Raw genomic sequence first — 25,423 nt, 5'->3', positions numbered from 1 at the left:
GGCATGCAGGATCTTTTTAGTTGCAGCATGTGGGATCTTTAGTTGTGGCATGCAGGATCTAGTTCCCTGACCAGAGATCAAACCCGGGCCCTCTGCATTGGGAGTGCAGAGTCTTAGCCACTGGACCACCAGGGAAGTCCCCAAAACATGTACATTAATTTTTATAGTGGCTTTATTCATCATCACCAAAACCTAGGTGGAAAATATCTTTCAATTGGTGAAAAGATAAACAAACATGCAAATAATTCCATAAATAAAATCATACTCAGAAATAAAAAGGAACAAGTTACTGATATTCCCAATAACAGGGATGGATCTTGATGCATTATGCTATGTGGAAGAAGCCAGTCTAACAAGACTGCACTGATGACTTAATTTATATGATGTTCTGGAAAACACAGTGGTTGCTAGGGGCTGGGAATGGAAAAAAGATTGACTACTGATATGGTCAGAATGTCTGTGTTCCCCCAAAGTTCATATGTTGAAACCAAATTCCCAAGGTTAAGAGTGGGCCTTTAGGAGGTGACTATGTCTTGAGGGTGGAGCCCTCATGAATGGGATTAGTGGCATTATAAGAGAAGGCCAAGGAAGCTCCCATGCCCCCTTTCACCATGTGAGAACACAGCAAAAAGATGGCTGTCTGTGGACCAGGAAAAGCTCATCAGATGCCAAATCTGTCAGCACCATAATCTGGGACTTCCTAGGCTCTAGAACTGTGAAAAATAAGTGTTTGTTGTTTGTTAGCCACTTCCTCTCTTGTATTTAGTTATAGCAGTCCAAATGGACTAAGACAACTACAAAGTGGTATGGGGAAATTGGAAGGTGGGGGGGGATGATGCAACTGTTTAATATCTTGATTGTAATGGTTACATGATTGGTGTGTTTGTCAAAACAAGCAAAAATGTACAATAAAAAGCATAAATTTTATGTAATTTATAACCCTGATTTAAAAACTAAAGCTAGATTGGCATAGAAAGAGAAAAAAAATTCTACTTCTCTCTGTAAACAGGAAATCTTTTTGCTTCTTTGTCTTGCTTTGTTTCTTCACTCGTCAATTTTTTTTAAGTTTTTATTTTATTTTATTTGTTTGCACTGCGTCTTAGTTGCAGCTCGCAGCCTCCTTAGTTACAGCATGCATGTGGGATCTAGTTCCCTGACCAGGGATCGAACCCTGCTATGGGAGCGTGGAGTCTTAACCACTGCGCCACCAGGGAAGTCCCTCGTCAATTTTTTTTATTGAAGTATAGTTGATTTACAATATTGTGTTAGTTTTAAGTGTATAGCAAAGTGATTCAGTTATATATATTAATATATTTTTTCAGATTCTTTTCCATTATAGGTTATTACAAGATATTGAATATAGTTCCCTGTGGTATACAGTAAATAATTGTTGCTTATCTATTTTATGTATAGTAGTTTGTATCTGTTAATCTCATAGTCCTAATTTATCCCCCTCGCTCCCTCCCTTTTCCCCTTGGTAACCATAAGTTTGTTTTCTATGTCTGTGAGTCTGTTTCTTTTTGTATATACATTCATTTGTATTATTTTTCAGATTACACATGTAAGTGATATCATATAATACTTGTCTCTCTCTGACTTACTTCACTTAGTATGATATTCTCTAGATCCATCCATGTTGCTGCAAATGGCAATATTTCATTCTTTTTCTATGGCTGAGTAACATATATATATATATATATATATACACACACATATATACATATATATATACATATATCTATCTATCTATATCTATCTATCTATCTATATCGCACATGATCTTAAACGAGTCGTCTGTTGATGGGCACTTTGGTTGTTTCCATGCCTTGGCTCTTGTAAATAGTGCTACTATGAACACGGGGGCGAATGTATCTTTTCGAATTAGTGTTTTCATTTTTTTCTGGATATATGCCCAGGAATGGGATAGCTGGATCATATGGTAATTCGATTTTTAGTTTTCTGAGGAACCTCCGTACTGTTCTCCATAGTGGCTGCACCAACTTACATTCCCACCAACAGTATAGGAGGGCTCCCTTTTCTCCACATCCTCTCTAGCATTTATTATTTGTAGACTTTTTGATGATGGTCATTCTGACCAGTGTGAGGTGGTACCTCATTGTGGTTTTGATTTACATTTCTCTAATAATTATCGATGTTGAGCATCTTTCCATGTGCCTGTTGACCATCTATCTGTATGTCTTCTTTGGAGAAATGTCTGTTTAGATCTTCTGCCCATTTTTCGATTCAGTTGTTTATTTTTTTGATAATGAGTTGTGTGAGCTGTTTGTATGTTTTGGATATTAACCTCTTGTCAGGCTCATCAGGCAAATAGGAAGTCTTGAACCCTGAGGTCTGGTCATCTTTTGGATACCTCCTTCTTTGCAGGAGGCTGCTTGGGTCTGACCCCCAGCCTCCCCTCCATATAAACTGAAGACCTGTATATTCCCAGATACGTGAGTTGAAAGGGGTGTTAGAACTGGTCCAGTTTAATCCATGGCTTATTGTTGCCATCACACTGTCCCAAGAACGTTTTATGACTAACAGTCCCGTCTCCAGTGTGGTGCTGGGGGCAAGAACCCCAGGGGAGGCTGCAGCAGTTGTAAGCTGTTGAGTGATACGCTAGCATTATTTTAAACCTCCATAGAAACCTTGTCACCACATCATGGTTTTGATTATATCCATAGCTGTAGCTACTTTAAGCTGTTATTACTCCCATGGTGGCCAAGTTTTGTTTTGCCTACAGGCAGGAACCGCAAGTCAAAGAGGATGGGCCAGAGGTGTCATTAAAAGTAGCTGCATGAAGATGTGTAGGATATAACATAGAAACTGTTGAGTCTTCATCTTTGTCTCCTACATTATCTTAAAGGGCTCTTTCTGGTATGATGTTAATTCTTGTTTGGCTACAACTTTGAAATTTATATGAAAAGACAACCAGCAAAAAAAGAGGTCAGGAAAAGGAAAACAAGTGGTACTCACCAGCAGAGGAAAATGGACATATGTTAAACATACCAGAGGAAGAACATTTTCACCTGTTCTGATTATATAGTACACTGTGTGCACAGCTCGTGCTTTCTCTGGGCACAGGGTTTTGCAGGGGCTGCCTTCCAGTATGAAGCTCTGGGTGATGCTCAGACCAGCCTGGCTTTCCCTCACTGTGAAGGTGGGTGGAGCGATCCTAACACTTAGGCTGTACCCATATCTTACCATCCTGAGCTTTCCTCCAGAGCCAGATTAGGATTTCTGGTACCCACTGCTCACGGAGCCAGATTAGGAAAAGAAACCCCTGGGAGACAGCAGGGTATGGGGAAGGTGTGTGTAGATTCCTGAGCGTTCCAAAGCTGCTTTCCCCTCCTTGCTTGGTTTAGTTTTTGAGGAATGGGGGCCACCAGCAAAGGGGAGGTGGCCTCTTTCTGTGAGGGATCTGGGGAGCCTGCTCATACCCTTCCAGCTCAGGGAAGCTGCATTTGAACCCATGTGTTCAGTGGCAGTTCTTGAATTCCCTCTGTGTTATCACTGGGTGCCTATGAGACTGTGGGTCTGTAGTTAAAACTGTAACAGAAGCCAACAGCTGAGGGTATTTTCAGCTGGGGCTTTGGTGGGAGACCTACTGGCAGTGTGTGCGTATTTGGGGGTGGAGGCTGCGAGGGGGAGGGTCAGAGGGGAGACAAGGCCTTTTAAAATGGATCTTTCAGTATGATTGTGCTGCTTACTAAAAATGGCAACATATCGGGGAAGGTCTGCAACTCCGTGGTGCTGGGAGATTTGTACTGAACTATGGCCACGAGGAATTTTTTCTCTTAATACGGGCTGGTGGAAGAGAGATTTTACAAAAGAAACATGAAATCTTTAAATGGCCCCTAGATCACACAACCTCTTGTTTCAGACTGTTCTTAAGCTACCTGTAAGGTCTCTCTGCCTTTCTTTGGCTCATCCCACTTAGCCAGGTGGATGATGCTGAAACAGATTAACAGTGAGAACAGCAGGCCAGGGGTGGCTCCTGTTGAGGGTCACCAGGATGCTCTGCAGGTGGCAGCCCCAGCTCCTTGGAGACCACTTAGCTATGAGACCAGGGAGAGGAGCTCTGTGCAGGTCTCTGAAATCGCTCTACACTTGACCTGTCACCCACTGCAGTCTAGGCTCCTTTTCCAGTGTGGCCCACTCTCCCGCTACCTCCCAAGTGGGGGCTTTCCAATACCTTTACCCTCTTTGTTCAATTCAAGTCTAGCTCATAGGTTGCTAATGTTGCGTTAGCAATGTACTGGTTGCATATTATAGTTCTTTTTCATATTGTTGTGCAACTATCACTACCATCCATCTCCAAAACCCTTTTCATCTTGCAAAACTGAAACTCTATACTCATTACACAGTAATTCCCAATACCTCCCTTCCCTCCAGCCTCTGGCAATCACCATTCTACTTTCTGTCCCTATGATTTTGACTAATCTAGGTACCTCATATAAGTGGAATCATACAGTATATATCTTTTGGTGACTGACTTATTTCACTTAGCATAATGTCTTCATCGTACATCTATGCTATAGCATATGTCAGAATTTCCTTCCTTTTTTAAGGCTGAATAACATTCCGTTGTATGTATATACCACATTTTGCTTATCCATTCATCCATTGATGGACACTTGGGTTGCTTCCATGTTTTGGTTATTGTGAATAATGTTTCTGTGAACATGGGTGTACAAATATTGATTTGAGACCCTGTTTTCAATTATTTTGGGTATATACCCAGGAGTGGGATTGTTGGGTCATATGGTAGTTCTATTTTTAATTTTTTGAGAATCATCATTTTATATTCCTACCAATAGTGTACAAGGGTTCCATTTCTCCACATTTTTGCCAACACTCATTATTTTCTGTTGTTTTGATAGTAGCCATCCTAATAGGTATGAGGTGGTATTTCATTGTAGTTTTGATTTGCATTTCCCTAATGATTATTGATGTTGAGCATCTTTACATGTGCTTATTGGTAATTTGTATGTCTTCTTTGGAGAAATGTTTTTGCCGTTTTTGAATCAGGTTGTTTGTTTTCTGGTTGTTGAATTTTAGGAGTTCTCCATATATTCTGAGTAATAATCCCTTGTCAGATATATAATTGCATGTATTTACTCTCTCCTATAACTTTTTATGATAAAATATTTAATTCCTGCCAGATCAGTAATACTAACACTGAGACTTTACCATGTGCCTGGTCCTGCTCAGTGCTTTACATACATTGTGTCATTTATTCCTTAAAATTAGGCTAAATGATTATCCCCAATTTTGCAGACCAAAAATCAGTGGTAAACTGAATCAGTGCTGGGATTTGAACTCAGGTCTGCTGATGCAAAAACCCTGCCCTTAAGTTCCTCACTAGACTGCTTCAAAGGGACGTGTGCAACCCAGGGGCCTGATATAGCAGCAGGCATATTCTGTGGCAAGTCAAAAGACCCAGTTCTAGCCCTAACTCTGCCACTGACCAAGGGACTGTTGTGGGATGAATGGTGACCCCCCCCAAAGGTGTGCCCATGTCCTAAGCCTTACAACCTGTGAATATTACCTTATATGGTTAAAAAATGAATATTATAGAGCAAAAGATGTGATTAGCAATTTTGAGAGGAGGCGCTTATCTTGGTTTATCCAGATGGGACCTACACGCCATCACAAATGTCCTTATAAGAAAAAGATAAAGGGAGATAACACAGATGGAAGGTGAGAGCACAGAGAGCCTCACAGAGGAGTAGGCAAGTGAAGACAGAGCAGAGAGTTGCAGCCACAAGCCAAGGAATGCTGACAGCCACTGGAAGCTGGAAGAGGCAAGGAAGGATCCTTCCCCAGAGCCTCCAAAGGAAGTGCGGTCCGGCCAACACCCTGATTTTGGACTTCTGGCCTCCAGAATACACTCTGTTGGTCAAGCCACTCAGTTTGTGGTACTCATTACAGCTGCCACAGGAAACAAATACAGGGACCTCAGACACGTGAGTTACTCCTCCATGAAAGTAGCGTGTGGGGTGAGAACACAGCTTGGCTTGCTTTCTTCGTTGCCACACTGGAGTCACCCGCTACAGGAATCTCCAAAACGTAAAGACATTTTGAGGTTAAAAACATCACCCCAAAGTAGCTGAATCAGAACCACTTGGGTGTGGGCTCAGAAAACAGCAACTATAAAAACCCACCAGGTGATTCGACTAGGGTCCAGGGTGAACACCCCCCCGGGTTTCTGTGTCTACACCCTTAAACCTCTGAGAGTCTGTGATTCTCACCAGAGAGAGCTCAGCATTCCCTGTCATCACTTTCCTCCAAAGTCTCAAGAAATGGTATGAACTCCTGAGCGGGAGAGAACCAGGACTTGCCAGAATAGAAATGGATGTCAGAGGAAGTCTTTCCAGGACCGCAGAGGGGAGTGGAGAGCTTGGGGAGTAACGGGAAGAAGCCAGCAGGGCAGCGGGCGGAAATGAAAATGCCTGGGAGGTCTGGGGAACCTTCGATAACATTGGATCAGACAACAGAGGGGGCTGTGGGACCAGGGGGAGGCACCTGTGAAAATAGCAAATACTTGAACCAGAGGCATTACACATCCTGCCCTGGCTCCTTCGGGCTCCCTGCAGAGGAGGGCTCACAGGGCCAGGGTGATGTGTCTCCCACGATGTCGGCGTCCCTGAGGGCCCGTCAGGAATTTGACAGGGGCTGCAGACACATCTGAGAAAGGCACATGAGAGAGATAGAGGGAGCGATAGCCAGATCATCATTCCCAAAGATATAGCTTTCACCTCTGCCCCCTCCTGCCTGCCAGCTCTGGGAGATCCCGACAAGCCAGGAAACTTCTCTAAAAGGGGTGGGCGGGGTTCAGGGTTGGGGGAGGGCCCCTCTGCCAGGCGCCGTCATCTCCCCTCCACCACACAGCTGACAGACACTTGAGAACTTTCCTTCCCAAGCCTGTGTCCTGCTGGTTCGGGGCAAAGTGTGCAGCTTTCCCACCAGGATCAGTGAGGAAATGGCCTGGTTTGGACTCAGACAGACTGATTTGTTTTCCCAACAAGGCCTCAGCTCAGTGCAGGGAGCCCCAGCATTACCCGTTTTTCCAGGGTGCCTCTCCCTCCCTCCGTCCCCGTCCCTGCTCCGAGAACACATCACCTAGTGTCTGTAAGGCTTCTGCTTCTTGTTTGACATCCCTTATTTACAAAGCAAACAGAATGTTCCTTTTAACACACATCATGCTAAGTTTATTAATGCAGAAAACAATCCCAGGGGGCCGACCCAGGGGACCTTTGAAACCTGCCAGCACAAACTCTTCAAACGCTTAGTGCGTCAGATCCTCCAGGACAATATTTCACACAATGGAGTAAAAATAATATTTTTCTTTGGGCCTTTCCAGCCGCTTTTGTGGCGAGCAGACAGAAATTATTTTCTTACTCTGCTCCTCAGAGCAGAAATCTGGACGAAGCTGCGTTTATTTGTTTAACGCAATGATTTCATCCTAAATGTCTCGACAGCAAATAGTTCGTGGTGTAATAAAGGGCCTTTGAAAGGAGGCTGGCGCTAGGGAGATGTGAGGCCTGTGGCTCTCAGGGGCCGAGTGGCCACGGGCTACTGCAGCTGGGGCAGAGGAGGATTGGGTGCCCCTCTCTGGCTGACTGGGAGCTCGGGGACAATTCGTGCTGCTTCCATCCTGGAGAAGGAAGGAGACTGACCCTTTGGTCACAAATGCCAGGTCTTCCCCAAGACCAGCTCTGCCAGATACAGGCAGACACAAACCCAAAAGCAGATTCTCAAAATTGCTTGAAAAAAAGAAGCCTTTTGAATTCATTCCTGCTTTCCCCTGATGAAAAATTATGTCCATGTCAACCAAATGTTGGTTGCTGTTCTGACGCCAGCCCAGAGTTCAGTAGCCAGGGCTCTGATTATGAGGAGGGAGAGGGAGCAGCACCAGCTCATGCCCATTGACTTCACCAACAAGCAGACCCTTCGCTCCAGCCAACAAGGTCTTCCAACTTGCAATTAGACGTGCCAACCAAGGGGCTTCCTCAGTGGCGCAGTGGATGAGAATCCGCCTGCCAATGCAGGGGACATGGGTTCGAGCCCTGATCCGAGAAGATCCCACATGCCACAGAGTAACTAAGCCAGTGCGCCACAACTACTGAAGCCTGTGCGCCTAGAGCCCGTGCTCCACAAGAAAAGCCACTGCAAGGAGGAGCCTGCGCACCGCAACGAAGAGTAGCCCCTGCTCGCCGCAACTAGAGAAAGCCTGTGCACAGCAACGAAGACCCAATACAGGCAAAAAAAAAATAGTGTCAGCAAAAACTCAGAAAGGCTCATTTGTGCTTCACTTCTTCTCCTTGGGAAGAATTGTCAGAGGGAGTAAAATGGAACAAATATACTCAGAGGAAAAGAGCCAAGGGAAGGTGGTGAATGGTATAAAAATTGCCCAGGTGGTCCTAGATCGTCAGGGTCCAGCTCCCTCATTTTACAGGGGAGGAGGGAGGCCCAGAGAGGGCCAGTGACATGTCTGCGGGCACACAGCTATTAGAGCTGCGACTGGAACCCAGGCATCCGACTTTCGAGATAAAATGAGAAAAGAGACCAATCTAGCCTTACAGCTAACAAAATCAAAAAGCTGAATTACAGGTCTCATTTTTGCCAGTTGGGACTTGGGTGGAACATCTGATTCACTTCCTGGTGATCTGGTTTTTGGAATAGCTGATTTGGATCTGAATCAGTTTCCAGAAGGGATGCAAGAACCAGCGAAGAAGAGAATATCTGTTTATACATACAGATATATTTCCAATTATAATAATAATAATTATTCATTGAAGATTATATAGAATATATACAAGTATAAACAAGACAACAAAGATTACTTAATGGGCTTCCCTGCTGGCGCAGTGGTTGAGAGTCCGCCTGCCAATGCAGGGGACACGGGTTCGTGCCCCGGTCCGGGAAGATCCCACATGCCTTGGAGCGGCTGTGCCCGTGAGCCATGGCCACTGAGCCTGCGCGTCCAGAGCCTGTGCTCCGCAACGGGAGAGGCCACAGCAGTGAGAGGCCCGCGTACCGCAAAAAAAAAAAAAAGATTACTTAATTATTATAAGTACCTATAATAAAGTATTACTGTTAACTTATTGGTATATCTCCTCTTGGAGATTGCTTTTGTCCTTGCTTCTATATGCCTTTTATTTATTTATTTACAAAATTAAGATCCTCATTGCTTTTTTTTTTAAATTATTTAATTTATTCTTAAGTATCTCCTCATATCACTAACAGTCACTCTGAAGCATGACCTTAGAAAGGCCTGTGGTATCCATCATATTATATGACTGTTATAATTCCTTTCCCCAATACCCTGAGTCTGGTCATAGGCTAGAATATCTTGGAGTAGGTCTTAAGGAACAGTCACTGAAAGACTGTCAGGCTGTGTGGGAAATGGCCCCCAAATTCTCACAGCAACTGAAATCTTTCCTCCACCTCAGAGTAGCTTCGATTGCTCTCAAATCCAACTGCCCGCCCTGCCCTCAACTCTCTTTCATCCTTCCCATTTCTCTCTTTTTCCTACTTCCTTTCCAGGCCTGAGACAGGCATATATTAATTCCTTACATCTGCATAATATTTTACAACCTCAAAGAGTTTTTATAAAAATGGCCTCATTTGATCTTCATGAAAAACCTACAACGTGGGCAAGGCAGAATGATCTCAATTTTACATTCAACAAATGTTGCTTAAGTGCCAACTTTTTGCCTTTTAATAGCCACTGAAGGAGGGATTCAAATAAGTAAGTCTTTATTTCAAGGAATTTTTAGTCTAGTGAGCACTTTTAAGAACTTCAGTAGGTGATGACTGCTGTTATTATTGGCTTAGATGACTTCTGTCACATGGCTAGTTAATGGCTCAGGCAAGTGACCTAGCACATCCTCCACTTTCTGTACTCTATCCCCTATACCACAACAGTTAGTTAAGAGTTGATTCAGAATTGGGGGGAATGGCCAGGGCAAATGGTTGATAGGAAGCTTTTAGAATTTCCTCCACCCCTTCCTCTCATGCCCTAGTACAAGGTCCTAACACTTAAGATGCCAAATTTCCCTAATTGGAGTCCATGAATTGTTCTTTGTGTTGGAGGTAGACATAATGTAATTTATCTTTTAATGAACAAGTGGTTGTTTTGGATTAAACTTCTTCACCCCTCGAAGGATAAAAAGGAGGAAGGAATTGATAATAGTTATTGAGCATCTCCCATGTCTCTGCTAGTTTCTGTACTCTATGCTTTACACCTATATTTCTTTTAAATCAGAACACACAAGAGGTTTTATTCATTGCTGTATTGCTTAGGACCTAGTACAATATTTGCCACATAATAAGCATTGAATATGTACTAAATGAATTAATGAATACTCACAGGTAAGAAAATGGAGATTCTGAAAGGTTAAGCAATCGGTACTAGGGCACCTAGCTAGTAAGCAATGGAATTGGGATTCAGTTGTGATTCTTCCTGGCTCTAGAGATGTGCTTTCCCAACAATCCACCCTGTGTCCCTTGGTAAGCTGTGTGCATGCTTTAGGCTATAGAGGGACTATATAGTCATCATGGGTGTGGTGGCTTGGAGAGTCTGGTGCACTGTGCAAAGACTACCATTTGGTTCATTTTTGTCTCTTTCTACAGTTCCTAGCACTTCATTATGAAAACAGCACCTGCTGTTGTGTCTGCTAATGGACTGTTCCCTTCCTCTAAGTCTTTCTGGATGCTCCTACCTTATATCATCATTTGCAATGGCAATTTGACTCCTTGAGAGTAGAGAGTATGTTATGTTAAGACCTACAGTGTTTTTATATTCTTTTCAGAGATATGAATAACAATGGCCTCCCTCTGAAGAAGATAAAGCAAAAAAAAAGTCAAGCTTTGCAAATGTTACCTCTAGATGCAGACCTGTGCCATTACTAGGGACCTATTGGGCAGGGATAGGAGAGCTGCTGGCAGAGCTGCACCTTTCCTCTGGGAATGTCAAGTGTTCTCCTTTGGTCTGTGTGCTGGGTCCCGGCCAGGGAGCTAACTGTTAGATCTTGAAGGAAAGGCTCTTGCTAGCAAGACTACCTGGCTAGCGTGTATATCTTTAATTCCACTGTATATGTCATTGTTCAAATGTCTTCGGGAATTTAGAATCCAGATGCTTATGTTTCATGCATTGCCAAGATGTAACATTCCATAAGATTTGGAAAATAGAGCTTTATGAACTAAAATCAGAGTCAGCTACTCTGAAGTTGAACAGCATCTACCTTTTCTTTCTTTCTGAATAGTGAGATCTTTGCTGGTAATATACATATTGACATAAGAGAACAATGATGTCTAAAGGATTATAGGCACTCTCTGGGAACATCTAATTGATACTAAAAAGCTCTGTCAGGACTGTTTCCTGACAGAGCTTTTCCTGACAGGACTGTTTCTGTCCCAGGACTGGGAAAGAAAATTGATGGGTGTCAAGGAGAGTTGCTTTCAGCTCTGGCCGAGAACGCTTTGGGTTCCTTTTTTATTGTCCTTACCTCTCCCCAATCCCAAGACTCACCCATTGCTCAAGTATGCGGTGCTCTTGGACTGAAACAACACCAGGTAAATATTTCAACACCAGCAAGATATTGACTGCTCCAGCAATATGATTTCTTTGTCTTCGTCACCCAAGTCTGCGTTTCAGCCCAGCAGTCTCTGAGAGATTTTTTGTTTAAGATAGGGAAGGGGGCCTTTCCAAAAGTGATGATTTTATTCTGCAACTTAAAAATAGGATCCTTCCTGAAATACTTTTTTTCTGGAATTCCAGAATGTGACCTGACACTCCAGATCTTCACTTTCCCTTTCTGGAACTTAGACCGTATCTTGGAGGCTCGGTAAGTTACAGTCAACCCGTTCATTTCTAACCTGAACCAAATGTAAGCAGTCCCATGTGGAGGTGACCCAGGGAACATTTTTCCCCACCTTTTGAGACTTGCTGTGTATATTCCTGACATGCACACAAATAAATGATGTAATTGATCGGGGATACTAAGCAGACCACTCACATGTAGCACCTGACTATAGAATAACTTACCTTCTGACTCAAAGTTACTGGGCATAGAATCCTCCTAAAACCTCAAAGTGCTTGCTCCTGAACATATTAAATCTCTTTTACTTATCACATCACTTAAAGCACAATGACAGCCTGGCACTTTTAATATTCTTTTTATGACATGTCATGTCTATCACAGGTCAAAAGGGGTCCCCCAAACAAAGCAATAACATTGAGTGAAAACTTATATAAAGTCTCTCTATTAGAAAAGTTTGTTTTGGCCCCCAAACATCGGCTTTTATGGGTTCCTGTAAAATCATGACTATTTCTTAGCAGTAGGATTTTCCAAGTCTTGCAATGAAATTCTTAGTAATACTAGTTACTTTAAAATGAAGAATGAGAGACTTTGACCTCAGGAAAGATGGGTTGGTGTCTTTTCCCTATTCATGCTACTAAATACAACTAAAACCCTGACATTATATATGAAACAAGCGTAGGAAGACTCTGAAAGACGGAAAGAAGAAGGCAGACCAGCCAGAGACATGAGGCCCCGAGGAACGATGCGGGGGTGAGTTCCCTGGGTTTTCTTGTTGCCCCGTATATCCTACACTTGGAGCTGCAGAAGCTGACCCAAGAAATGCCGGTGAGTGCAGACATAAAAAGCCCCAACAGAAGCCTGCTCTTTTTAGCCAAAGCACTAGGAAGAGTGCAGCCCAGCAAGGCAGAAAACTTAAATAAGAATCACTCTATTCCAGCCACATACTACAGGAAAAACTGTGGCCTTACCCTACCCATGCCAGCAAAGGCCTAGACCCGCACCCTCACAAGGCTGTAATGAGGCACTGCACCCCGCTACCATGATGGAGTTAGTGAAGACCAAATAGAGAGCCAGGACTTTTATCCCTGCCAGTTGGTAGTGAGGCCCACTGCCACCCCTGTAATTTTAGTGGAGCCCACATGGGGGGCCTAGATTTTTTCTTTCGCCCAGAAGTGATGAGGTATCCCTCCTCTTCCCCACTGGGGTGCTGTCAGAGGAGGCCCGGTGGAGAGTCAGGCCTGGCGATTTCAAAATTGCCAGTGGTGACGAGGCCACCCCTACCTCAATGTCAGTGGAGACAGCATAGGAACCAGATCTACTACTCCTACAGAGCAGCAAAGAGGAGCCCCCTACCTCGGATACCATAGAGGACAACTGGGCAATCTGGATTCTACCTCCACCTGTAAGTAACAAGGTGATGCACCCCACCTTCAACCGCTGGAGTGGTGTTCAAAAAGAAACCTGGGGGAACCAGACCAGAAGGTTTAAATAAGGCTCAGTCTCATAATATAATAGGAAAATATCTAGGTTTCTATTGAAAATCACTTATACAAGAGCTAAGAAGATCTCAAACTGAATGAAGAAAGACAAACAATAGACTCTAACACTGATATGACAGAGATGTTAGAATTATCTGATAATGATTTTAAAGCAGCCATGATGAAAATATTTCAGTGATAGATATTTGAGATTAATTTACCAAAATCTCACAGCTAATGACACACCAAGTTCCAAAGCCAGGTCTAACTAAGCTCTTTCTACCACAGCATGGTGATGCCCAAGTCTCCTTAGATTCATGGTTCATGGATCACTTTTCGTTTTAGCATACAAGTTCTGTACTGCTTTGTCAGATCTACACCTAAGTATTTTTTAATACCCAAGAACTCCTGTTGCTGTTCTCTGTATGCTTCCTTTTCATAGCAACCTGTTCTTGTTTTGTGGTCACAATAACTTCTCAAGTTTCTCAAAGCATGTGACTATGCAATTATAAAGGTTCTCCTTTATGTCTTGTATTATATATCTTCCTTCTGTTGTAGATAATTCTATTTGTTCTTTTTGGGTCCTCTTTTGTGGTCTTGATTTTCCCCAAATGTCTGTTGATTCTTGATGAGTCTTCCATATTTAAGGGTGGAAGGACTAGGTTAGTAATATGGGAGGATGGTGTGAATCTTTTTTGCTGTTGAGTAGGTTTGCTGAGAGCTCCTGGTGACCATTTTTTTTCTTTGAAATCTTCATTGGTTTATATTAGTTTATAGAATTGAAAAGCGAGACTCGCCTGTCTCCATGATTTTGGCAATTCATATACTATCCATGAATTTTCAAAGATTACCGGCAACCCCACCTGCAAATTGCAAACCGAAGTAAGGAAGACGTCAAGAATGAATAAAGAATATTTTTAAAGGATAACAAGACAGAGGATATGCTTAGGAAGAGGTGGTGGGTGTAGAACCTTGTCTCAGGTATACGAGTTCTTTATTTCTGCTGATTATTATGGGAACACAATGCCTCCCAGCCACAGGTGAGCTGTTCATAAATATTTATTGAGCCGAATTACTTTTCCCTAATTCTTCCCTTCCATTAAATAAGAAATTATTAAGAACATTCACAAGTACTTTGAAATGTTTTTAAGTGAAAGATTATTTGGACCTGTTTAGTATGCGCATCATCTGGGAGGGCGATTGCCCCAGGCCAGGCACTGTTCTAAGAATTTTACGTATGTATGTTATTCAGTTATGATCACAGCCCTGCAAGGCAGTGTAGCAGTTGCTGTTGGCTGTCTGTCCATGTCCACTCTCACTCTCCTCTATGCCACAGACTGTTACTGCAAGCACGTGAAATTCTCTGCCGAAATAACCTTTTATTTTTTCCTGGCTGCCGGAGCACACTCACCCCACGTGCAGGACACTGGGGTGCTCAGAGTTAAGACCCTCAGAAACAGCCCTCAGAATGACAGAGGGGGGACTTGGTGATAATACCCCAGCTTCCTTAACCCTCAGCTGGGAGTATCTGGGGTACATTGTGCACACTCTCCTGGAGTCCCTCATGCAAAGGAGTCCCAGTTGCTCCCAGGTAACCCCTTATCAGCTGCCTCCCCTTCCCTGTTTCACTTCTCTACCCACACCAGGGTGTCCCAGGAGCACCTTCCAAATAAACTCCTTACTCTCAAATCCCTGTCTCAGAGCTTCTGGAGGCACCCAAACTAAGGATACTGGGTAAAATTACTGTCCCCATTTTGCAAATGAAGAAACTGAGGCATTGAGAGGCTGGTTACTTGAACATGGATAGAAAGTTAATAAGTGGCAGAGTCGGGCTCCCAAGTCCAAGTTTTAACCACCACCTTATGATGCCCTAATGCCTCTGAGAGCTGATGGGGGCGCTAGGCACCTTGATAAGTGCTTCATCCAACCCCTTGTACAGGTGATAAAATAAGCTCAGATAGGTTATGTAACAAATCCAAGGTCACAAGTAGTAAGTGTCAGAGTGAGGATTTAAGCTCAGGTCAGTGCTCTTAACCATCCTGCCACGCTGCCCCCTTGGCAGCCTGCAATGTTTAGCTGCTTTTTCAACTAGACGGCTCTCAGGTGGAGGTAAGCAGGGTCCAGGGCTCTCACTAGCATGTCCAAGGGGACATGAATTATAGTCCTCAAATGGGCTGCACCCCTTGTCCTAAGTCTTTGTGCTGTTTGTTTTTTTTTTTTTTTGGTGTGAGTTTCATGAGTCTGCCTGTCAGCCTGGATCAGAGTCTCCAGGCTGTTTTCTTTCCTCAAGTAATACCTTCTAGTACTTACTTGCCTCTGCTCAGGAACAGTTCCGGGTGCTGGTCTTACCCCTGAGGAATGATGGAGAGAGGCCAGGGGTGGGTAAGGTAAGGCTGTCCGTGATGACTGAGCCTTTTCTCTGTGCTAGGAGCTTTGCATAAGTTATATCATTTAATCCTCTTAGAAATTCCTTAATGTAATTGCTCCTTTTCCTATTTTAAAAACCAGGAAACGAGGTTAAGAGAGGCTAAGTAACTTGCCCAAGGAATTCATCCAAGGTTAAATAATTCAAAACCCAAGTCTCTTGGACTCTAAAGCAGTTCTGTCTTCACTGAGCCGGGTGAGGGGCTGGCAAGTCAAGGATAGGTAGGAAGCTGCCAGCAACTTCCAGGGCACGCCCGTCCAGCATCTGCCGAGAGGTGCCAGACTGTTTCTGATTATGATGGTTCTAGCATAAGATGCCTGCTTAAATCCCAGTTGGCTGGTGTTAACGCTCATTGTAGGGGCAGATCTGTCATTCAAATCTTAAGCACATTCCCTTCCCATCTATGAGCATTCTCCAAGTGTTGGGCTCTGTGCTGACCATTACAAGATGGGGCTGAGAGAACAAGGAAAGATCTGATTCCTACTTGGGAGGACCCTAATGCCTGGTTTGGAAAAATGGACCACATGCAGATGAGGCAGCTAAACACACACGTGACACTTGTATATAAACTACTTCTTGTGAGGGGACTGGGAAACAGTTGGGTTGGTTGGTGTGAATTTGAAGCCCCTTTCTGTACACTCATACCCAGTTTGGGATCCCATCGCTTGAACAAGACAGGAAAAATTGGAAAGGAACCAGAATAAATGTACAATATGAATTGCTCCATGACACAAATTATGAGAAATTTATTTTTCTAAAGCAAAATAAGTCGGGTACACATAACCACTCTTCCAGATGTTGAGAATCCTGGGGCCAGATGTTGGGGTTCTGTATCTTCCCTACGTAAGAACCCTTGGGCCTGTGGGGCAGCAGGGTCTGTCCTCATCTGTCACCACTGTTCTGTTTGAAGGATGCTGGCTCCCCTAGCATCTTCTTCCCTCCATGCCAGACGTGGCCTCAGGGACCATCATGGAGAGTCCTGGGTCACTGAGGTCAGTGTCCACCTCCTCAGGCACTGGGCATCCTGATTCCACCACCTCGGTGTTCCTGTGTCTGGGTGGGCTCAGGCCTCTGTCCCTCCTGGAATGCTATTTATATAGACCCCTTCCAAATCTTGGGAGACTATCCTGGGATTGGGGTGGGGGTCTCTTCTCTTAACCTCAAGCTCACAGCCCCTGTTCCCTCCCTACTATTAGGCCACCAGCCAAATTCCCTCCCTGGGCCTTCATCTTTGAACTCTAAGGCCTAACTATGGGTGATCATCCAGGCAAATTCTTTGAACCACCCTACACAAAACAAAACGAAACAAAACAAAACTCAAAGAAGTTGTTTATCACCTCCCTCCCTCCATTACATACACATATATACGCACAGACACAGACACACAGGCACAGACACAGGCGCACACACACACACACACACACACAATGAGTAAACAAACCAAGTCTTTTGGAAATGAAAAGCTATTCCCCTCTCCCCATGTATAAAGGGATTTTACACACCAGCATATTATAGTGGCTAAGAGCATAACTGTTTCAAGTTATTTCTCAGCTGTGTCACTTATTAGCTGACTAACCTTGGGCAAATGGCATAACCTCTTTGTTTTCTGATGTGCAGACTGGGGGTAATAATTACATCACAGGATGTTGAGTTACTACTAATAAAGCATTTATTTAGCAAGTGCTTAACAAGCACCCTTAGAGCAGAAGTGCCCCACCTTGTTCCAGCTCTTCCAAGCGTCGCAGAGCCCTCTCCTGAGCTCTAGGCAAAGATGGAGGGAGTGCTTCTGCGCATCAGGGTGTTTTAAAAGAAAACCCATCTGTTATGGGCTGAATTGTGCCTCACCTCCGAATTCACATGTTGAGGTCCTAACTTCCAGTACTTCAGAATGTGACTGTATTTGGTAAGGGGGCCTTTAAGAAAGTGATTAAGTTAAAATGAAGCCATGAGGGCGAGCCCTCATCCCATATGATATCCTTATAAGAAGAGGAGATTAAGACAAACAGGGAGACACCAGGGACATGCAGGAACAGAGGGACAACCTTATGAAGAGGCAGCAAGAGGGCGGCCATTTGTAAGCCAAGGAGAGAGGCCTGGAACAGATCATTCCCTCATGGCTCTCAGAGGAAATCAGCCCTGCCGGCACCTTGATCTTGGACTTCTAGCCTCCAGAACTGGGAGAAAATACATTTCTGTTGTTTAAGCTACCCAGTCTGTGGTATTTTGCTATGGCAGCCCTAGCTGACTAGTATACCATCTCTGAGATAAACTAGTGCCAATGTCTCTAAAGTGCATCATTGCCAGTCCTCGAACCTCACTCAGGGAGAAGGGCACCCGTTGGCTCCAGGAACTGAGAATTTGTGATGCACAGCGTAAACCATTCTTCTGTTTCCATACATTCACCTCCCATGGCGCCCACAAGTTGGACATGTTCAAAGGACACCAAAACAGCAGCCTTGGGGTCAGAAATTCCCAGAAGGCACTAACAGAAAGGATTTAGTGCTGCCCAGCTCAGGAGGCAAAATAATGCTTCTGGAAATTGAAGCAAAGGTTTACTCATTGGTGAGGATATGGAACTATGTGGAGAGGCTGTCTTCCTCACCCCATGATTTAAAAAAAGCATTTAAGCACTACATGAGCCCTGTGCCTATGGCTTTTCAAGGGTCTTCAGAATGTTTCAGAATGAAAAATTAAATTGATTTCAAGATAGTTTCTTATAAAATGGCCAGGTGAAAATAAAAAGTGAAATTACAACCCAGTAATAAAATGCCTTTCAAAAGGGTTTTCAACTGCATTTATATTTAAAATAGGCTGCTGAAGTATTTTGATATAGTTGATATCATGGGAGTGGTACCAGTAAAAGTTAGTATGCCTTTGGACCTGTGAAGGACTTAAATTGGTTCTGCTTTCTCTCCACCCTCACCCTCAAACTCATATACCAGGCCGGTGTGGGTTTAGGAGATGACAGTAACAGGGGAACTGGGTCTGTGATGTGGGATGGGAGCTGGGGAGAGGCTGAGGCTCCCAGTGATAGAAAAACATGCCATATAAGAAGGTGGTCAGGAGTCCAGCTTAAACCTGGGTTCAAACCTGAATTCTGCCCCTGTGTGACCCTGGGCAACTTATTAAACCTCTCTGAACGTCGTCGTCCGTGTTATCACCGGCACGAAGTGGGTAACAATGCTTACCTCAGCAAATTTTCATGAGAAGTGAGAGGAAGAATATAAGGTGCTTAGCTCTGCACCTGGGGAATAGGAAGTGCTTGATGAATGCTATTGTAGCTGTTGTAGTTGTAATTGCCTTCCTCAGAGTCTCACAAAGGAAGGAGGGAGGAGTCTTGATCACTAAGGCTTTTGCTCAGCTTGAGCCACAGAGGAAATAGTCAGTAAGTGGCTTTTGACTGGATGTTGTTCCCACAGTTGAGAAGAAACAGCAGTGCAGAGATGTTATGTGGCTCGACGGAGCACAGGTCCCTGTCGAGGACTCTGGGAGGAGGTAGGGCTCTGCCTGGGGTGGGGAGCCTAGGTAGAGTGGGCAGCGGGGCTCCAGGACACCCCTCCACACAGGAACCGCTGCGCAAGGCCCCAGGGGACCGATGGGCCGGTTCCCAGGATCCTGCGGGGCCCAGGCGCCTCTTCTGCAGCTCCAGGGCAGAGGGAGCAGAAATTGCCAGCTGGCATCCTGGGAATGTGAACTGCTTTGCTGGCGATGGGGGACTGATGATATCTACTCTGCCAGGAGCAGACAGACACAAGACAAAATCCCTGAGAGCCTCAGTCCTCTCACATAGGGTAGTGTCCCACGCAAAACTAAGTCCAGGACAAAAAGGACACAGGCTGTGAATTCACAAACTTGCAGCCAGGGAACCCTTCTGCTGGTCACTTTAGTTTCAGCAGGGGTTGAAAGGTGTTAGGAAGGTTGAAAGGAGCTTCACAGAGTAAAATGAGGAAATATTTAGAGTCTCTGGTAAATGTTCTGTCGAGGTGGGAGTTTGGGAGCCAGAGACTTTCTAATTGGTCTCTGGGTACGTGTGGAAGTCCTTCATCGGCTGCCGAGTGGCAAGGGAGCAGTTCTGGGGACAGTTCAAAAGAAGATTGTCTCTTGTTTGGGGTGGAAGATATTTTGAGGCTGTGGCCATTTCCTGGAACAAGGAGGTGGTGTGTGGTTGACGGAGTGGTTTTTGCTGTCAAACTGTCATCATGGCCCCTATGGGGGAGTAGGGGGGCTGCCATCAAGGTAGTTTCTCAGAGGACCAGAAGGCCCCTGGCTGGGTTCTAGGCCCAGCTGGTCCCTGAATGGGTGGTTTCCCTGGACCTGTTTGTTATGCGTACACTGAAGGGTGCGACCACCCAAGAACGTCAAACGGCTGACCTTTGGGCCAAATCCAACCTGCGATTGTGTTTTCTTTGGCCTACAAATGATTATTAAGGTTTTTACTTTGCATGCTGTTAGGAAGGGTGTGCCTTCTCCAGTCCACAGCCCCTCTGCTGTGCTATACCTCCCGAGTGGCCGCCTGCAGGTAACCTCTGTCCCTGTAGGCATCGGGCCTGTGCTCCTGACCTAGGTGACTTCTAGTGCCTTCCTGGTGCTGGCTGTCTCTGGTTCTACGGCTCTCAAGGGCACCGCCCTCCACAAGTATTTGACACTCCTGCTTCCTGAGTCAATTATCCCTTTCAGAAAACTGGAGGGAGAAATGATACAATTAACTACCTGAGAGAAAGTGAACAGAGCAACAAGCTGTAACTACCGAGACCCACAGTGGAGACTGAAGCCCGGGGCCTCATTTGACCTCACCCAGCTAACAGTGGTCTGATGCTTCCCTGGTTGGAAGAGATCAGCCAGGCCAAGCCCAGTTCATGCTTAGAGCCACAGCCTTCACAGAGCAGGACAAGAAGAGGCCTCAGCCAGCCCCCAGGCTCCACCCCTCCCCATCAAGTAGCCAGGATCAGAATCAACACCCCAGAAGGGCAAATCCTTTCCTCATGCACTGTGCCCAGGAAACAGTTACTCTGTCCCTAATTTGGGGCCTGGACACTGGTGTGTCGTTGGATCCTCGCATCCCAGCCTCAAACCACGGACCAGATAAATCAAGTTGAACTGACTTCAAAGCAAACACTGAGCAGAGCCATCTGTGATTCATTCCTGAGCGGGCCCTTTTCTAGTTATGTAACCAGAGAGATCCAGACAGAAAGACACAGCTTGGAAGAACTTTTTTTTTTTTTAAAACCCCAAACTTTACAGTATTGGGATAATTATGGCTTTCATAGTGTTGATTACTTTAAGCTGTCAGTAATTTGAGTCTCAGAGTCAGTGACCAACTTTTTGTAATTGCATTCTATCTTCCCACTTCCATCCCTAGGTAGAGAAAAAAGAGAATCCTGGGTTCACAGGGTTTCCTGCAGCGCCCCTCCCCCTGGGCACTTTGTTGTCAGGATGCTGCAATGGATACATCTCCCTCCAGGCAGCCTTCTGGGCTCATCACACACTTGCTGCCCAATCCACAGTCTTATTAGAGAATACCTGTTAGTCCCCTACCTGAAAAGAAGGGTGAAGCTTAAATTGGCTTAGGCTTTCCATGTGAATTATTCACAAATCACCCAAAATGTATATTGTGGTTTATGGATAATGGCAAATACTAGAGACTTTAAGAAACTATATTTTCCATACATTTGCAATTTTAACACTTTTTTTTCTGATTATTAAACTAATATCTATCAATAAAACAAACCAATGAAACAGAAACAGACTCACAGATATAGAGAACAAACTAGCAGTTACCAGTGAGGAGAAGGGTGGAGGGAGGAGCAAGATGGGGAAGAGGATTAAAAGGTACAAACTACTAGATATAAAATAAATAAGACATAAGGATGTAATGTACAGCACAGGGAATACATCCAATATTTTGTAATAACTTTAAATGGGGTATAATCTATAAAAATATTGAATGACTATGTTGTATACCTGAAACTAGTATAACATTGTAAATCAGCTACACTTCAATAAAAAAATAGACGTATTAAAATATACCTATTAATGTAAAAATTCTAAAAAGTATAAAGAAAAATATTTATCCTATGTCCTTGCCTGGGAGGATTATTCAAACGATAAGTGATACTAATATTTCAGCACATTTCCCTCCAGTCTTTGTTTCATCTATGTTTATATTTCTAGAGTTGAAACTATATTACATTTATAATCTTGTATCCTGAACTTCTACTTAAATATGTGCCCACATAATAAAAAAAACCTTCATAATCTATAAATAGCAACACTACTTCCGATGAAATGGATGTACCATAATTTAAAATAACAAACAAAAAAAATCCTCTATTATAGGACAAAGGTTGTGTCCAATGATTTACTACTGTAAATACTGCAGTGAACATCTTTAGCTATTAATTTCTATCTGCATTTCTATTTGCTTTCATAGCATCTATTCCTAGACGTGTAATCAACTCTGCATTAAAGTGTATGTAAATTTTTGAGTATTCTTAATACAGTTCACAAAGATTGAACCACCTTTTCACCATTAAGTATGAGTATTCTTTTAAAACCTTACTACTTTGATAAGTAAAAAATGTAGTCTCATATTTGCATTAGTTTAGCCTCCTTTGGTTACCAGTTAAAATAGTTATTTTTTTCAAATCTTTCTTAATAATTTTCATTTTATCCCTTCTTAGAGTAGACATTGTACAAGTCCATGGACTGAAGCTAGGTATGGTTGTGAGATTCCTGGTGCAGAGGTGCTCCCACCTCAATGCAGGTCACCCTAAGGCAAGAGCAGCGAGGTCTGAGAAGAAGGTTAATTGAGCCAGGATATCCAGAGGAGGAATAAGTCAGGGGTGGTTTCCATTCCTGGTTATACTGGTTATCTATTTCTGTGTGACAAATTGCCCTCAAAACTTCATGGCTAGGGGCTTCCCTGGTGGCGCAGTGGTTGAGAGTCCGCCTGCCGATGCAGGGGACATGGGTTCGTGCCCCGGTCCGGGAGGATCCCACATGCCGTGGAGCGGCTGGGCCTGTGAGCCATGGCCGCTGAGCCTGCGCGTCCAGAGCCTGTGCTCCGCAATGGGAGAGGCCACAGCAGTGAGAGGCCCGCGTACCGCAAAAACAAAAAAACAAAAACAAAAATAAAAACAAAACAAAACAAAACAAAAACTTCATGGCTTAAAACAACAAATGGTTATTATCTCAGTTTCTGTGGGTCAGAAACTCGAGGGCAGTTTAGCTGGTGCTTTGGGATTTCTCCTGTAGTTGCAGTCAAGTCACTGACTGGGGCTGGAGGAGCTGCTCCCAGGGTGGCTCATTCACATGGTTGTTGGCTGGGGGCCTCAGCTCCTCACACGTGGGCGTCTCCACAGAGTGTCCTCACAACGTGAGGACAGCCTTCCCCAGAACAAATGATCAGAGAGAGAGATTAAAATGGAAGCCACTGTCCCTATTATAACCTAATTGTGAAAGTGATATACTGTTACTTCTGCCATGTTCTATTGGTCATAGAGACTCACACTGTTACAGTGTGGAAGGGAAAGATACAAGAGTGCGAAGACCAGGGGGTAAGGATGATTGGAGGCCATCTTGAAAGCTGGCTACCACCCTGGCTGTGGGTTTTCACCAGTTGCTTTTCTGAAGAGAGGAGAGAATTAGTAGCAGATAGTAGAAAACTTCTCTATGATTTTCACAATTTGCTTAATCATATATAGTTAACAATATATAGTTAACCATATATAGTTCTGTTCTCATCATAAGGCTGGTGTCAGCCAATTTGTATTGTCTCCATAACATCTGTAATTAAAAGACCCTTTGCTTACAGTTACAGTTAGAAGGAACCAAGGCCAGGAGCTCAGCTCCTGTTACATCAAGCACTGAACAAGCCACTCCCTCTCTGCTGGGGAGTGAGTGGACAGTACGGTAGTCACGCTGTGGTCACCTTGACATGTGTAATTGTCCATGTGACTAGCTATAGCTGTAGAAATAGCTCAGAGACTGTCAACCTTGCAAACTCAACAAGGACGAGCAGGGAGACACGGGGCCCAGGCTGCACTGCGTCTTCCCAGCATGGAGCCCCTCCGTCTCCCCACAGGCTGCTCTCCCACCCTCAGCCCAGCCCCACCAGTGCTGAGAAATGGGCTTGGTCTGCCTTGGAGAGGTTCACTTTCAGTCCCCAGCAAATGCCTCTTTGTCCTCCAGGCTGCCAGTTCATTTCAGCTGCCAGGGCTCAAAAAGTTCTTGCCCAAGGTTGAGAATCGGGCAGAGGTGTTCCCACTTGGGACTGCATAAATGCCCACACAGTCTACAGTGGGCCAAGCAAGGTCAGCGGGCAGTTGTAAATGCCTCCCTGACAAAGCCAGAAAGCTAGCCAGAGCCGAGCCTCGATCAGTCCTCCGTGCCGGGCAGCTGGGTGCCCACGAGAGACCCGGAGGACAGGTTGGCTCGGCTGGCAGCCTCCGGGGAGGGACTGAGGCTCAGCTTCTTCTCATAGCCGATCAGGTGTGCAGGAGGGAGATGACATTAAGAAACAGCCTCCCAGATATCTTCCTTATGCCGGGGTTTGCTTTTACTCCTCAGAGGAAGCTACTGGGGCCTCAGCAGTGATTAACTAATGCTGACCCCAGGGTTCCGGGAGTTTTAGACACAATCAAGGATTTAAGTGTGTGCATGTGTGTGCACACACACGCGCAAGTGTGCTTTTCCCCTCTTGTCATGAAACCCACGAAACAAGAAAATCCTGGAGGCATTTATCTTTTTTCTCTAAAACATTATGCTTGAATATTCCCATTCCAGAATATCATCTAAGCCAGGCAGCAGTTCCTCTGCAGTGTGTGAGAACAGGCTTGCTTCCTGCCGAGGAATGTTTTTCCTTGTGGCTGGTGGTCTGACTTAGGCATAACTTGGTGGTACGAGGGGGATTCCTAACCCCCTCGCTAGACATTAAAGAACCACAGCTACACTGTATTACATGTCAACGATCCTCAAAGGAAACAACAGAAAGACGAAATATATTCTAGTCTAAACTCAAAAGATAAAAATATCTTTTGCTTTCCATGAAATTATACAAAAATGTATGTAATAAAGCCCTATTAGCAAATATATTTGGTTTAATTAAATTTTAGAATTTAGTGTATAGTATCCCCAAGGAAGTTTTGCCATCAGATGCTGTAGCCAGGAACTAAAATGTGTGTTCCCAGAGGTTCCAGAGGTCAGTGACAAGCATTCACAGTGACATGCTGAGTAGCCCTTCCCTGATGTATTTCCCACACCCAACTCAGTGCCACGCATGGTGAAGACTCAGTAACTGTTTGTTGGATGGGTTAATGAATGAAAGAGATCCTTTTCTTTGAAGGCTGTCCTGGACTGTGTTCTATCACATGAACTTAAAGAAATCCCACTAAGAAAAAAGCAAACTGAAAAGCAGTATGTGTAGTATGATACCCATTTTTTGGCTTAAAATTAAAAAGAAAACACCTCTATATATTTTTCTCTATAGAAAAATCACGGAAAGACTACACCTGGCACTGTTTATGCTGTTCACCTCTGAAGACTGAGACTGACTTTAGGTAAGAAGACTATCACATTTTTTTGTAATTTCTGCCTTTCTGCATTGTCCAACCTGGTAGAGCAAGTTTGTATCACCTTTTTTTTTTTTCCTTTTGGTTAAAAAAATAAGAATTCTTTAAAGACCTCACTTA

The 25,423-nt window shown here is 44.2% G+C and overlaps 1 long non-coding RNA gene across 8 annotated transcripts in view; it reads left to right on the top strand.

Moving 5' to 3' along the window:
• The window catches only part of LOC307184652, a 127,319-nt gene that overhangs the window by 33,022 nt on the left and 68,874 nt on the right, over positions 1-25,423 (top strand). For 3 of the 8 annotated variants that reach the window (XR_013827778.1, XR_013827781.1, XR_013827783.1), the window contains 3 exons: positions 11,789-11,855; positions 12,511-12,581; positions 25,222-25,291. This is a non-coding gene — a long non-coding RNA (uncharacterized lncRNA). Of the gene's footprint in view, positions 1-11,788; positions 11,856-12,505; positions 12,582-13,161; positions 13,204-25,221; positions 25,292-25,423 lie in introns of those variants that run through there. The other 5 variants (XR_013827777.1, XR_013827780.1, XR_013827782.1 and 2 more) reach the window with 3 other exon arrangements.

Source organism: Stenella coeruleoalba (genome assembly GCF_951394435.1).
Source record: "Stenella coeruleoalba genome assembly, chromosome: 3".
Lineage (NCBI taxonomy): Eukaryota > Metazoa > Chordata > Mammalia > Artiodactyla > Delphinidae > Stenella > Stenella coeruleoalba.
Note: the sequence above shows the minus strand (reverse complement) of the source record. Positions and strands in the feature narration are given on the sequence as shown.